The sequence below is a fragment of the Silurus aristotelis genome (assembly GCF_946808225.1).
Source record: "Silurus aristotelis genome assembly, chromosome: 26".
In the NCBI taxonomy this organism is placed as follows: domain Eukaryota; kingdom Metazoa; phylum Chordata; class Actinopteri; order Siluriformes; family Siluridae; genus Silurus; species Silurus aristotelis.
Genome location: NC_139599.1, coordinates 6,220,005 through 6,230,594, shown reverse-complemented (window position 1 = coordinate 6,230,594; position 10,590 = coordinate 6,220,005). Strand labels below are relative to the sequence as shown.

General features: G+C 38.0%; 1 protein-coding gene across 2 annotated transcripts in view; it reads right to left on the bottom strand.

Annotated features, from left to right (window-relative positions):
• The window catches only part of srrm3 (serine/arginine repetitive matrix 3), a 79,336-nt gene extending 68,953 nt beyond the window's left edge, over window positions 1-10,383 (bottom strand). For both annotated transcript variants that reach the window (XR_014531828.1, XM_083531881.1), the window contains exon 1: window positions 10,195-10,383. The gene's annotated coding sequence lies outside the window, so the exon portion shown is untranslated. The remainder of the gene's footprint in view (window positions 1-10,194) is intronic.
• Between the last annotated feature and the right edge of the window lie 207 nt (window positions 10,384-10,590).

The window sequence follows — 10,590 nt, the reverse complement described above, 5'->3', positions numbered from 1 at the left end:
TTTACATTTATAGCTGGAATCTTGACAGTTATAGTGCTTTGTAATGTTTTCCCAACTCAGAGAGGTATTTAAAACAGATGGGATTTCTAGATTCTCTGACATTAGACAACTGTGTTTATTTTTCTTTTTTGAAAAAGAAAAGGCGAGGGGAAGAAAGGAACAAACTGTGTAAAGTTTTGTTCATTGAAAATAAATTGTGGTACGGTATATGTGGTATGATACACCAGACTCTGCATGTTATACTAAATTATTGGGGTGGTATTCCTTACTCATTTTACTAGCTAGTCATTAAAGCACCATTACAACCAGTTACAGATCGAATTCCTTTATTTATTCCAATCCATAATAAAAGAAATATAGGCTTTCAACAAATGTTTTTTTGGTATTTTTTCCATAAAGTCCACATAGTAATAGCACTTTTTTTACAAACACATAGGGATGTTTTATTCCGTCTGAGCTAGAACTATCGATTTCCTGTCTTTTTGGCTTTGAGAGAAAAAAAACAAATTCTTGTTACTTGGATCAACAATCTGATGCAAAAACAAAAAGACACACAGAGAGACTAAAAGTGCGGGAAAGATTAAATGATAGAGAACTAAGAAACACATTTAATGGGCCACTTTATAAGGAACAGTATTATAATAATACTGGATAGGACCATTTGCTTTCAGATCAGCCTCCCTACTTAATGGCTTGGATTTTACGAAGTGTTGTAAGCATTATTTGTGACATTCTGAATGTGACTGAATCACAAAATGGACTGTATTCTACAACATCCCAAAGCTTCTTTATATTGAATTTAAATTTGGTGATTGATAAGGCAATTGCAGTACACTGAAATCACTCTCCATGCATTCATGCTGTTAATGCCAAATTCTGACTTTGCTGCACTGGCCAGTAGATCTCAATGTTCCTCAGAAAAGAGATCTTATTCCAATCACCTGTTTGGTTTCAGTGCCCAGTCTTGCATCAGAGTACTGTTCTTGGCTGACAAAATTAAAATCCAAAGTGTTTTTCCACTGTTGAAGCACATCTTCTTCGAAGTTAGACATGTTGATCCAAGGTTGCAAAAAGTGGGTTTTTTAGTAAAATGAGAACGCGTACCATAGTACAGTACATCAACACAACAATTTAAATGGTGTTACTAAATTAATATTATAAAAAAAATTTAGCTAATATTCATAAAGTAATGTAATATATACATATATATTGAACATAGCCTTGCACAATTCTAACAATTAAAATACCTCTATTTGTTACAAAAGGTACTTTAAAGTTACAGGTTAGGGTTTTTATATTTTGTCTTTACGAGTTAATTCATATGAAATTGAATGAAATCCAGCCACATTGTCTTCATTCGTTCCAATTAGATAAAAAATATGTCCTAGGGTTTTATTTAGCATAAGGCAAATAATTACCTGGACACTTATCTCACATAATTATAGGATTATGGGATTATAGGATTACATAACTGCTAAGATACAGAATTGCCTTAAGTTAGCGCTGGAGAAAATGAAATGTAGTTTATGTTATTAACATATTAACTGTTTAGGTGAGATTCCCTTAAGAAAGCTAAACACACAGAAAGGAACTGGAAGTGTTACCACATAACTAACTAACTAACACATTCAAAATGTACCATGTAAATGTACTATGTGAAAACTCACACTGTGTACAACAAATCTGTGTGTGTGTGTGTGTGTGTGTGTGTGTGTGTGTGTGTGTGTGTGTGTGTGTGTGTGTGTGTGTGTGTGTGTGTTTTCACAGATACAAACTGAACATGATTTACGATGCCATTACACACCAGCACTAACCCACAGGACACAGGGAGAAAAAAGAAACACACACAATCACATACAGTAAACAGTATGTACATATTCACATGACTATACACTTACGTACAAACTGTGTATTTTTTTGTCACATTATTACATTAGCATCTAAATGAATTTAAATGAATTCCAATCACTGTACGCACCCTTTACTTTTACTCCCATTTTTTTTCTATTAACCCATAAATAGTAAAGCGCAACTTGCCATTTTAGTTTATTGCTTATTTTATATTCTTTGTTTCAATTCGCCCATTTTTAAACTTGTTTAACCTTAACTGGAATTAGATTATTACCTTTTCTCCATCATAACTGGTGCGATTATAGATCTTGGCCATGCGCATACTGCTGATATAAGGATATATGGCAGCGCTGGGATTGCTTTAATGCTCCTTTATGAGAAAGTATTAGATTGATAATAGCATGTGTGTATGTTATATATGTATATACGTGGGTGGGGGGGTGGGGGTAAAGTGATAGCAGTAGAATTAGATAGAAATATTATACACCACCCATGCCATTAATTTTGGCATTTCTGTCAGTATTGTTCTATGGAGTGAGTGAATCTAGATAAATGTGTAGGGTGTATACTGTAGATTTGTAAATTTCGCCTTCATAGATTCATGTGGTATTTTTTATTAAAAAAATTACATTCTGGAGCTCATTATTTTTCATATCAACACGGAGATACAAACATTGACATTCAAATGTGAGAATATATATATATATTACATATCCTACCCTATTTACAATTTCAGTATAAGTATTTTTTTTCAGTTGCGTCCGAACAAATTATGCACATTTGATTCATAACAAACTGCTATAATAAGCAATTCATTTGGTTTGAATTCCTTCTTAATCCAAGCAGTTTACGAAGTTTCTACAGAACATATTTCGAACCTGGTGCATCATTCTTTAAAGTGACTAATCCAGTTTAGGTATGCCAGAGAAACAAATACACACACACACGCACACATGCACACACACACACACACACACACACACACACACACACACACACACACACACACACACACACACAATAAGAAAAGCTACGCTTAGGCTGTATGTTGCACACATCAAAGATGAACAGCTAATCCAAATCCTCCCTCTTACATCAGCCTTCATTAAAACAGGAGATACTGTATTAATGAATGGGATTAACCCTGGAGTGTGTTGCTGTTGTGTGTGTGTGTGTGTGTGTGTGTGTGTGTGTGTGTGTGTGTGTGTGTGTGTGTGTGTGTGTGTGTGTGTCAGTGTTAAAAATGGATGCATGCTGATAAGAGTGGAAAGGCATTTTAAATTAGCCACCAGCACATTCTGACGAAGACATGGCTCATTCACTGTGTGTGTGTGTGTGTGTGTGTGTGTGTGTGTGTGTGTGTGTGTGTGTGTGTGTGTGTGTGTGTGTGTGTGTGTGTGTGTGTGTGTGTGTGTGTGAAAGCTGATGCTCAGTGCAGCAGAAAGCAGTGATACACTCTGACAGCCCTTACAGTCGCCCACTCCTGCACCGCATACCTACAGTACAGATCAATCTGAATCCTATCACTGAGGAGTCACCTCTCGTTCTCTCTCACTCCTTGCTCTCTCTTTCTTTCTCTCTACCTTCATTTTACCTTCTGTCAATCAGCGATCAACAGCAAAAACACCATTTTGTATTGCTTTTAATTGCCTGTGTATCAAATGTAAGAATCAATGTCTGCTACATCATTCCCCTGTATTGGGTCGCTGCACAGCGCTCAAATCAAAAGGACTTTCCATAAGCAGACAGCATTTTTTTATGCAGCATTTGCAGCATGTTTTTTTCCCAGGTGGCTGCTGACTGTCATTCTGGGTGAAGGCTCCTGGTGAAGGCACCAGATTTCTGTAGGTAGATCACTGGTGTTGAATATGCTGCTGTTAATTGATGCAGTTTATGGAGGGTTGGAAAAAATAATAAAAATCAGACTAAAATTTCCAAACCAAACAGAACTGAGAAGCTCAGTCTGCTATTTGCTTGAGGCGCTTACATGAACTATCCAAATAAAACGGAGAACAAACGTGATCTTGGGGGCATAGTTGTTGGATGCAGTTGAATAGACTGGAATTATGGTAGACTGGTCATCGTGGACTAGCAATTATCACTCTTTATAACCATAAGAAGCAAAAAAGCATCTCAAAATGGACGACATGTTTACCCTTGAGCTGAATGGGTGACAGCAGCAAGGAAGGAAGGAACCCATCTGTCATAGAAAAAAAAGCAGTTGAAAAATTGGAAAATAAATGTGAGTCTGTCTTTTTTTATGTTTCAAGCTCTTGACCCGTATCTGTATGATTTATACCTCCACTTAATTGTCTGATTGAACAGATACATGATTAAGCAGGTGTAAAGGTGTTCCTAATAGAATATTCATAATTCACTTCACAATGTTTGTTCACAGTCAAGATTTTACCAAATGAGTTAAATTTCAGGGTTTGTTTTGCTCAGTTGTGCTCCTAGTGTTGTGTAGACCTGGCAACCCTGGTTTTATGAAAAGTTCCAACTGCTATAGCTGTTGGTTTGTTGTGTAGTTAACAGTAGAAGTTGTGTTTGTATTTGTTTAACTAGATTTTGCTCTGTGATTAGAGTTAAGGGTTTAAATGCTTGCAAATGCAATACTTTACATTGAGCTCATATAACAGCTAGTTTCATGCTGTTTAGCTGAATATATATGGGATATTTAGCAACCAAAAAATAAGTAAATAAACAGGAACCAAACAAACCTTATATGTTTATACAGTGTGTTAAAAACAATGTTTTATGATCATTTTGATTATTAATTAAATGCATCTATGTCTTTTGGGTTTATGTACTGCTCATTTGAAGAATGAAATGTGCAATGCAGGTCAGGAGAGGGGGAGAAAGAGAGAGTGGGGGGGCTATTATTTCCTTTTTTCTGTTAAAACACACATTCAGATGAACTGTTTAAAGAAGAAACATATAGAATAACATTGGGGCTTCCCTGCTGGTCAGTTGTCTATTTATTTGTGCTGCTGCAAAGCACACAGACAGGGAGGGAAGAAGGGAGTGAGGGAGGGAGGGAGGGAGGGAGGGAGGGAGGGAGGGAGGGAGGAAGGGAGGGAGGGAGGGAGGAAGGGAGGGAGGGAGAAAAAGATGGGATTTCCCCCAGTGGTGATGTGTGTCCTTCAGAGACCTGATGGGATCAGAGAACTAGGGCACGGGGGGAACAGAGAGAGAGAGAGAGAGAGAGAGAGAGAGAGAGAGAGAGAGAGAGAGAGAGAGAGAGAGAGAGAGAGAGAGAGAGAGAGAGAGAGAGAGAAAGAGAGAAAGCAAGAAAAAAGGACTGATTTGATGAAACGTAGGCTTGGAGAGCAGGACAAAAATGGAACTAGTATTAGAGCGAGAGAGAGAGAGAGAGAGAGAGAGAGAGAGAGAGAGAGAGAGAGAGAGAGAGAGAGAGAGAGAGAGAGAGAAAGCAAGAGACATAAACACTGGCTTGAAGTCAGACACTGAAAACGAGTCTGCAAACACACTCACTCACACATTCTCTCTCTCTCTGTGTGTGCTTGTGTGCAGGCTTTCCAGCAGCCGACATTTCCATAAAAGCAGAAATCACATGTATGCATTTGTAAAATGGGACAAAATATTACTTATCCCGGACCAGGATTCAACATACAAGGCATTACCGGTCTCATATAAAAGTGCCTAGTGTGCAAATAGTATAATATACACAACAAGGTGCAGGTTCTACGCAATGAAACTGTACAGTAAAGCTGATGCCATGGAAATTTTACACTTATACAGTATAACTGAAGCAGTTCGAAGCCATCAGGCACAAGTGCACACATCCAGACCATGTAACATGTTCCTGGAACCCAGCAGTTATTCTTCAAATGCTTTAAATGAACAAACACAGAGACTCTGCACATGCCGTGCAAAACAGCTCATGTTTACGTTGGCCAGTGATCACCAAACCCAGCGATTGTTTCAGGCTCCTGGGCAAACAGGACCTCCAGGCAATTACCCATCAAGCTGTGAACTTCACTGGCGTGGGCTTTGATGACAGAGGACGCCTCACGAACAATGACCTAAAACCTATATAAATAATGAACAGTGACAGAAGAGCTGGCTGCCAAGCAAATCATAGGTTTGTATAAAATGTGCTTGTTATGTTACTATTTTTAGCATGAGATTCACCTAGACATACAAAAAAGTGTGTAGCTGTTGATATGATCAAGCTTTCTGTGAACAGAATTTTTTTTTTTTTTTCGGAAGGAGGCTCTATTTCTATATAACATACAAGCTATATTTTGAGAGAACACATGTTCTACAACATTAAATGAATAAAAAAACGATTCTAATTTATTCAACTTTGTTGGAAATTCCCATTGGTGGATGAAAATGAAACATCACTTGGTAATGCTTTTCTCTGTGTGAATTTTTGTTGTCTTTTTTCTTACCTTTGTGTGTTTAATATTAATAAAATGACACCTCAGCAACACAGATAGCTTGTGTGTGCAAGCATTGGCATATGGCTATCAATTTCTAATAATTCATACTTATTTTCCTCAGTGACATTAATACTTTAAAAGGTATATTCTGTTGTGAAACAATAGCTTCATAGCTCATACTGTTTCTCTTACATACAAGTATATAATGGAAAATTGAGTGAATAGCTGTAAGTCAAATACAGAAACACACTGCCTTATTGACCTTGAGATTTACGCAGTATATTCACTTATTCAATTGAAATATTAGTATTTAAAATAAACTGTAGCTACCTGAACTACGGGAATGAAAACCTGCTTGGATGAGAACCAACAAGAAATGTCCATCACCATAAAATAATATACTTAGTAAAAATAATAATATATTTGTTGGGGTTTTTTTGCCTTGCATGTTGTTAGAAATTCTATCAATTTAATGAATTTTAAGTACTGAAACACTGGCATTTTCAGTATCGCACATTCATTCATTTAAATTACTTATAGTTGGGTTTTTTCTTAGAAGTTTCTCCCCTCTGAAAGCCTATAAGCAATTTTACCTCATATTCAGTCTAGAAAGTTTATAAAATAAATGAGTGTAGCTTTATAACCACTCTGCATATTAACTCCCATTAATAGCTATTTCAACTAAAATATGTTACCAATCTGGACACATTTCCTAAACCTAAACAGATTTATGATAAAAAGCATTTATAACAAGACGCCAGATCTTCATGTGTTCATCCATCCCACTTTCAAAAATAAATGTACCAAACAAAACGATGCAGCCAATCGTGCAATGCAGCCAGCCAATGCAAAATCAAGAATAAAATATACAAAATACAGTCAATAAAATACAGTCAAATAATAAATAAGGTCAAGAGCTTCATGATGTGAAACATTATAATGAAGGCAAAATTCAGATTGCTGGCATTTTCTTACACTCGAGTTTAAACAGGGTGTGCAAAAAGCCAATAACATGAATTGAGCAAAAGTTATTTGAGTAAAAACGCACATTTTATAAGCTATGTCAGGAAAAAATAGCCAGAGCTGTGAATAAGGAAATAATAATCACTCTACAATTTTGGTGAGCAGGAACGTATATCAGCATTCACAAAATGTCGACCACATCAGGTTTCACTCCTATCAGCAAAGAACAGGAATTTGATAGTCGATTCCTTTTTTTCCTCAGATTCCTTTTTATGCTTACAAAAGCAAAACTGGATGTGCTTTTTGCCATTGTAACACATGCACCTCATGATGCTTTGTGCATGCAGAGATGCTTTTTTGCTTACCACAGTTGCAAAGAGTGACTATTATTTCCTTCCTGGCAGTTTTATCCTTCACAGGAGGGAAACCTGATGTGTTCATCTGTTGTTGTACCCCATCAACTTTAAGATGCTTTCCTGCTCATCATTGTTCCAAAGAGTGCTTATGTGTGTTACTAGTGACTTCCTGTCAGCTCAGACAGGTCTAATAATTATTCTCTGATCTTTCCAATCAACAAGCATGCAGACCCTCTGCTCACAGGATGTTTTTAGTTTTTAGCACCATTCTGTGTGATTCTAGAGACTGTTGTGTGGAAAATTCCCTGGAGAGCTGCAGTGTCTGAAATGCTCAAACAAGTCTATCTGGTACCAACCACCATGTCATGGTCAGCGGTCACTCAGTGTTGGACTTCTGAATGTTGGACTTCTGAACAGAAGGTCATGAGTTAAATTCCCCGCTCCACCAAGCTGCCACTGCTGGGGCCTTAAACAAAATCCTTAACCCTTAACTGCTCAGGATATAAAAACTTTCTTTTCGGCTTCTCCCGTTAGGGGTCGCCACAGCGGATCCTCCGCACGTTTGACTTGGCACATGTTTTATGCTGGATGCCCTTCCTAACGCAACCCTCCCCAATTTATCCGGGCTTGGGACCGGCACTAAGAGTGGCTGGGGATGGTTCCCTGACCGGGAATCGAACCCGGGTCACAGCGGTGGGAGCGCTGCATCTTAACCACTAGACCACCAGGGGCCTTAACTGCTCAGCATATAAACTAGGTAATTGGAAGTCGCTCTGAATATGGGTGTCTTTCAAACGCTTTAAATGTAAATGATCAAAGTCCGAAATCTTCAGATATTTCATTAGAACATTAACTGATACCATGTACCTGGACCTGGACCTGTATCTGTATCTGTATAATAATATGCTTACCATAATTGGCTGATTAAGCTAATGCATAAATGTACAGCTATTTCTAATACAGTGGACAGTGAGCTCATATGGTCAAAAGTATGTACCTATATGTGCATCTTCCACAAACTTTGCATTATATAATTGTCTTGAACGTCTTTTTTTAGGTTTGATTACCTGTACTAAAACTAAACTGAAGTCAAAACCAAACATGGTTCAACATAACAATGCTCCTGTGTATGGTTTGAGTAGATAAATTGCATGTCCTGCACAGGCCTCAATCCTAAGCAACAACTTCAGGATGAACAAAAGCGCAGACTGATCCCCACCTCACTAACACCCCTGTGGTCACAAATCCCCACAACCTTGGCCAAAATCAAAGAGAATGGAGGTTATTATAACAGCTGCATATTGTGTTTACATATTCTGGGCAATGTCTATTAAACTTTATATCTGCTAAAATTAGTCTTTTTTCCAAATATATTTTCACTATATTATGTATGCAGGTTAATTTATATACATTCTAAAAAATACATCAGCATCAGCATACATCATACTCTGAGTGAGTATGTGTGTATGCATTTTTACAGTTTTACTGCAATTCTTTTTTAACAGCGAACAGTGTCACAAAGCAGCTTTATAACAATATGCAAATTCCTGTCAATATTTTTTATAACTGTATCCCTAATAAGCAAGCCAGAGATGATGGTGACGAAGAAATACTCCCTGAGACAATATCAGAGGGAAACCTTGAGAGGATCCAGCCTCAAAATGGAGCCCATTCTCATCTGAGTGACACCAGATGCACTTATAAATAATTCCTTTCTATAGTTTAATTCAATTCATTTCCTTTTTATTTGTATTGCGCTTTTAACAATGAACATTGTCTCAAAGCAGCTTTAAACAGCCAAAGCGGTTATAAAAGAATGTATAAGGTTGTTTATTATAATTGTACATTTGTTTTTATTGAGCGAGCCAGTGGCGACTGTGGCAAGGAAAAATTGTCTGATATGGCATGAGGAGGAAACCTTGAGAGGAACCAGACTCAGATAGAAACTCGTCCTCAAAATGTACATTTATTATAGTTGTGTGCTATACTGTCAAAAGTGCAGTTGAATAACCAGGAGCTTCATTATAGGTTTTTACGAAAAGTCTGTTTGTTTAAAGGGATCAGTTTGGCTGGTTGTTGTTGGTGTTTTCCTAAAGAAGGTCCCATGATGGAACAGAGATGGTAGATGTAGAGTTCAGTGAGAATTGTATGATTATTATTATTCATACTGATACTACTACTAATATTACTGCTACTACTACTAATAATAATAACATTATATAATAATAATAATAATAATAATAATAATAATAATAATAATAATAATAATAAAATGAAGTTGGTGTAAACACTTGGAGCAAACTGAACACATGCACAAGCAAAAACAGAGCGCGGAGCAAGACACGGAGCATCTGCTGCAGGCGGAATTGTCCTTTTAACACCCCGAGCAGGACACTAATCCCCGTCCTGCTGCTCCTGCGACACACCAAACCCCCTCTCTAACCGGCCTCAGAGGACATCCAGGGCAGAAACAAAGCCCTTTACAGGGGTTGATCACCTGCTTTTTTATCGACGCTTAGTTAAAAAAAACAAAACAAAACGCATGGCTTTTATAACATTAAATCCGTCCGCACGAATCCACTCGATCACTCAGCGATCCACTGATCTGCTCTTACCTGCGCGAGTCTCAAGCCTCTGGATCGGGATTGCCGTCAAAACCCGGGGCTCTTTCGGTGATACTGTTTAGTTTCAGGCGCTGTAGAAGGTCCGGGCTTCTCGCTGGTACTCTGGCCTCGGTGCTGAATGCTGAAGTGCTGGACAGCGGCAGTACAGCGACTGCAGTCGCGAGCTGTTCGGGGAGGATTGAGTGCTTCCCTCTAGTGGCGCGGAGGTGAACAGTGCTGCATAAGGTTCCCCCACTTCTTTTACATGTATGTCATTTAGCAGACACCCTTTATCCAGAGCGAGCAACTGAGCAGGTGAGGGTTAAGAATCTTGCTAAAAGGCCAAGCAGTGGCAGCTTTATGGTGCTGGGAATTTGAGCTTGTGAAACTTCTGATCCAAAGCCCAAA